The 6043-nt window shown below is 36.1% G+C and overlaps 1 pseudogene; it reads right to left on the bottom strand.

Annotated features, from left to right (window-relative positions):
- Positions 1-2145: 2145 nt before the first annotated feature.
- Positions 2146-5744, bottom strand: LOC133064618 (olfactory receptor 5W2-like; annotated as a pseudogene).
- Positions 5745-6043: the final 299 nt, after the last annotated feature.

Below are 6043 nucleotides of genomic sequence, written 5' to 3'. Positions count from 1 at the left end.
AACAGTTACAAGGTTAACAAACAGGTCTATTACCTCATATGGTCTTTTCTGCTGGCTCAGTGGTAAAGAAAATTGCCTGTCAGTGCAGGAGATGCTTGTTCAGTCCCTGGGTTGGGAAGATGTCCTGGAGAAGGTAATGGCAACCCACTCCAGTATTCTTGCTGGGAAATCACATGACCAGGGGGGCCTGGTGGGCTATAGTCCACAGGGTAATAAAAGAGTTGGACACAATTTAAGGACTAAACAGCAACAGCAAACCTCACATAGTTATCACTTTTCGATTGTGTTGGGAAAATTTAAGATCTATTTTCTGAGCAAATTTCAAGCGTACAAAACAGCATTGTCAAATATAGTCATTGCATTGTGCCTTAAATCCCCAGAAACTATTCATGTTATAACAGAAAATCTGAACCATCTGATCAACATCAATATTCCCTTCCCCAACTCCTCTATCCCGTGGAGGGTTCTTTGAGTTCAACTTTTTTAGATTCCATATAAAGGAGAATATACAGCATTTGTCTTTACTTTGTCTGACTTATTTCACTTAACATAATGCCCTCGAGGTTTATCCATGTTTTCAAAACTATGATTCTATAAGAGAGCAAAAGTTGCCACCCCAAAATATGGCTCTTTAGTATGACAACTATATTGAGATGAGTATTTTTTATGGTGCCAAATACTTCTATTTTAATCACTTTATATATATTTTCTTATTAAACTCCACAAGAATCCTATGGCATTATGGGTATCCCCATTTTATGGTTATTCATTCATTCATTCCATGCATATCTCTTGAATGCTGACTTATTATATACAAGAGATCATTCTAGGTAATATCTAGGTGAAAAAAGGGGCAGTGTGGAGGCCATGATAGGAATCTACACAGTTTGAATGGAGGTCAGCAGGGAAGGAGCTGGTACTGGCTGCAGGGAAAGGGAGCCAGTGGGGGTGGGGTCAGAAAGGTAGTGGGCAGCGGTTCCTGTGGGTGGGCTGAATGTTTTTAAGATGCAAATGACACAGAAAGGTTTTTTCTTTTTAACTTGCCCTTAGCTGTCTAAAATAATTTAGATAGATCTCATGTTTCAAAGAAGGAACTATTATCATAGATGGGGACTACAGAATAGTATGAACTAGGTGTCCTAGACAGGGAGGAAGCTAAAAAAATCTGTTATAATTTCTCTCTATGACTCAATGTTTCTGTGCATCCCAGGAAACATTTGTCTACCAAACATTTGCTCTTTTCACTTCCTGGTGAGTGGCCTTCCATTCCTGTTCATTTTCCGACTCCTACCGCTTTCTCCTTTGTCAAAGTCACGCATGGTTAAGACGTGAAGACACAGTGAGATCATATCCGCCGCCTTTACCGCCTTTGGGGTCTCTCATGTTCTGTGGATCCCATCTGTGTGCGTAACTAAACATTTTTTTCCTCTTGTTAATCTCTTTCACATAAAATTATTAGATCTGCCAACATGTACTAGGAGGGTAGAATTTACTTTTTTCCTTCCTTAAAAATACTTCTAAAAAGTCATGGCCTTGTCCACCTTCAGACCTCTATAATTGTCAGGCCCTCTTCCTGCTATCTTCTGCTATAACAGCATGCATCATTTCTCTTTTACACTCTAATCTCCATTTGATGAAGCCTTTAAAAAAAACTAATTTAGGATTTTCTTTATACTTATTACCTATTGTTTTTACTTCATGATGATATTGAGGTTAGTATGAATTATTTGGTATTTATGTAATCAGTGTTTGTTACTTCAAACAGATAAGATTTATTAGTATAGAAGCTATTCAAAGTGCCATGGAACACAAAACACTTAAATGCTCAGACTTCATTTAGTAAACACATAATGTACTATAAGAACAGTGAATTGATATTTGAACGAAAGAATGGACGAAGATTTAGCAAAACTAGAAAGGTTGAAAAACTTTCTGAATAGAGGGGATATTATTTATAAATTTTAGACATATAATGAAGTATGCAACATTTCTTAAAACTGAGCTTTAGAATGAATACTCATTTTATCAATTAAATTATTGGAGACATCTTTGTTTTTCTTGTAACATTCAAAATAATTTTACAGTAAATAAGTTATTTATGCAATAAATAAAATGAATGGGTGCACACATGCCAAATATAAATATTTAAAACCATCTTTTATCTTTTAGCTTTTCTAGGGCATCTTTCACATCCTTGTTCTATACACTATATATCAGAGGGTTTAACAGGGGAATCACAAGGGTGTAAAACAACGAGGTAATTTTGTCTTGATCTAGAGTGTGGGAAGAACTGGGTCTGAAATATATGAAGAGTATAGTTCCCTGGAAAATTGCCACAGCAGTTAGATGGGAGGTGCAGGTGGAGAAAGCTTTGAGCCTCCCTTCTGTAGAGTGGATCTTCAAGACTGCTAGAATGATATAAGAATAAGAAACAAGGACTCCTGAAATGGAACTTAATTCAATAAAACCAAAAACAGTGAATAACGCCAACTCATTGACCCGTGTATCAGAGCAGGAGAGAAGGTAAAGTGGGGATAAGTCACAGAAAAAATGGTTAATCTCATTTGACCCACAAAAGCATAAGCGGAATGCTAATGTCATGTGGATCAAAGCATCTGTCATTCCCAGCATGTACACCCCAGCCATGAGCAGGGAGCACAGCCTGCTGGACATGCTGACTGCATAGAGCAAGGGGCTGCTGATGGCCTTGTACCGGTCATAGGCCATCACTGCCAGCAGGAGACACTCAGAATCAGCAAAGATACAGAAGACCAAGAACTGCAGAGTGCAGCCATAGAAGGGGATTGATTTGTTTTTGGCTAAAATGTCTATCAACATCTTGGGGCCAATTGCTGTTGAATAGCAGAGGTCACAGAAAGAGAAATGGCTGAGGAAAAAGTACATGGGTGTGTGCAGCTGGGGATCCAACCTAATTAAAATAATCATTCCAAGATTTGCCAGAAAGTTAATGAGATAAACAAGGAAAAACAGGATAAATAGGGCTACTTTAATCCCAGGGTTATCAGTAATTCCCAACAGTATGAATTCAGTTAAGGATGAGCAATTTCCTATTTCTATTCTTCTATGCTCTTCTCTAAATTCTTGAGGAAATGATCAAGAAAAAGATACAGACACGTGTACCACTTCTGGGTGCTTATAGTATATCTGTAAGGAAGAACACAATTTATTTCTGCAATTTTCATTTTGTACTCAGAAAATGAGTTGGTCAATAGTCACTCTTTAAAGAGGCATTGCTGTCTACCTGATAATAATATAAATATGTGAGATAGGCAGTTGAGAAATTTGTTCTAAATGTACATGTTGTTCCCAAGGTATGTTACAATCTATAAACTACTTACTCTGAGCATAACCTTTCTTGTTTCAAGAAGAATATTTGGATGAATTAATGTCTCATTATATCTTCAAAACAATGTGAAAAAAACAACAATGTTAGAAACACCAGGCTATAAGAGCGACTCGTATTTCCTATGCTTGAAAAATTTCCATCATGCAAAAATTTCCATCATGCAAAAATTTCCATCCATCTAAATTTTTATGTCATTCAAAGAACAATTTAGAGCATTTATGTATTAGTATTAGAATAAATTGTTACAACAGACACTAATAACAATGAAAATAATTATGTTATTGGTACTAGTCTTTAGTATTTAGTGAGACATGCGATAATATAACCTTTTCTCTTGAGATTTATTACTGCTTTACCACACAACTCATTACCTGTTTTTGGAGTGTCTGGTGCCAAAGATGGAGCCTCTAGAACAGTCAAAGAAAAGAGCTAAAAGGAAATGTAAACAGCAGAATTTAAAGCATATTGCTGTATCTCTTCGGATTTTGAATGGACTTTTATAGCATCCAAGTGGAAACAGGTTTAGTGACAATAAGTACTTCTGAGATACATAGGTTTCTCTGTCTAGTGTGTATATCATGTGTGCCATGTTAGACTGTCTATTAAATGTCTCTAATGTGCATAAGAATAGAATATAGGTGAGGAGCTTTTCTTTAGACCTTATGACATGTGATTCATATGAAGATGAATTTGTACATTTGAATTTTGAAAGTGCCACCTACATCACTTTTTAAATAAGGTAAAACTAACAACAACAATAAAACCTTTAAATTTATCTATATACTATTCTGATGAAAAAAGAAGGGAAGGTTTTCCTGTGAATCAACATCAAAATAAATTAATAGTCATATTATGGATGCTAATAAGTACAAGCAGATTCTGAGAGTTCTGAGAAGAAAATATTATTTCTGGGCATTACATTATATAATTTATTTAACTGAGTATGCAGGCATAAAATGTTTTACTTACAAATTTATTTTCCCAAAGCAGTAGCTATTTGTTCTAGAATCCTGAAATCATTACCTGGAAACCTTACCTGAGATGAGCAGCTCTTGGGTAGCTGAGTAAGCAGATAGGCTTTTATTTTACCAGGAGCACTGGGACTTAAAGCCCTGTGCTAGTGTGTCTAGCTTTTGACAACATGCAAACACATCATTAAATTTATTTCTGCTTCTGTGTATCCCCCTGTGAATTCAGAAACAACTTAGCAAAGTCTGAACTTTTATGCTTCAATATGTCACCGAATTAATCTATGTATGAAGAAGCCTGCACAAGCTATGTAAGGTGTTCCCCACAGTTACCCTCTACCTGCTCAAAAAGACGCACGACTTGAGAGTTGTGAGTTGAATTTTATTTGAGGCAAAATGAGGACTGCAGCCTGGGAGACAGCATCTCAGGGAGCTCTGAGAGATTTCTCCAAAGAGGGACCGGGAGAAGGTCAATATATGAAATTTTGATGAAAGGAGAGTTCTATGCAATCAAGTGCTTATTTTACAAAAGGTTTTCTGCTGGTTACAAGGAGCTAATGTCACCATGAAGGGATTTAGCTATTTGTCTAGATATGAAGGGATACAAGGATTCGGATCATAAAGTCAGTTCCTGAAAATATCTGACTATCTAAACACCTGTTCCACCAGTTTCCCTGGGGCACAGAGTGCCTCACTCTCCACCCTATATTCCCCTTAGGGGGTGTTCTAGGTCAGCAGCAGCTGTAGCAGCCCAGGGTTCAGTCTCCACACCGGCAGATGGCAAATGCCCTTGTTGTTCAGTTGTTGGCAAAGATTTTGGCAAGTGCTAATTTGTAGTTGACACCTCCATCAATATTCTCCTTCTCTAGTCAGAGGAAATCTAACAAAAATCAAATAGATTCCTCTTTTCCAAATTATTTGGATTGTTCACTGTGTTTTTGAAGCATTTTCGTTAACTACCTCATGTGGGGATATTGCTACACTTTGATCATATGTATTTATCTATGTTATTATAAATAATTATTATTTTAAATATTTAATATTCAATATTCAAATTAATGTTTAATTAAATTTAAATTTAATTTAAATATTTTAATTATTATTTAAAATTTATTATTACTAATCATATTATTAATGTGATCTTAGATCATATTATTCATTTATCTATATACATATAGATATGTATATCTATATACATACATACCATTAAATTCACTCTTTTCATATAAATAGTTCTTTGGGTTTAAATTTATTTTCAAGGTTGCTCACCCATCACCATTACCTCCTTCTGGAACATTTGCATCAGTAAGACACCCAGACTCATGTCTGGCACGCCCTCTTCTTCCCTTCCCCGGCTCTGGCAACCGCTCACCTGCTCTCTGAGTGTAAGTGATGGCATGTCTGGCCATCGCACATGAAAGAGTCGTGAAATGACGTGTGTCTGTGACTGTCTCCTGTTAGGTTTCTTTCCTTCAGTTAAATGTCTTTAAGGTTAAGTCACGTTGCTGAATACACTGGAATTTTGTTTCATTAAATGGCACAACAATATTGCATTTTATAGATACAACACATTTTATTGATCCATTCTTCAGACGGATGAATGTTGGCTTGTCTCTACTCTTTATCTATTATGAATAATGATATTTTAACATTTATGTCAACGTTGCCTTTCAAGGCAGCCTTCAAAGCCAAATATCAGTTTATTCCC

This window comes from Dama dama, chromosome 1 (assembly GCF_033118175.1).
Source record: "Dama dama isolate Ldn47 chromosome 1, ASM3311817v1, whole genome shotgun sequence".
Taxonomy (NCBI): domain Eukaryota; kingdom Metazoa; phylum Chordata; class Mammalia; order Artiodactyla; family Cervidae; genus Dama; species Dama dama.
The sequence above is the reverse complement of the archived record's forward strand: the minus strand, read 5'-3'. Positions and strand labels throughout refer to the sequence as shown.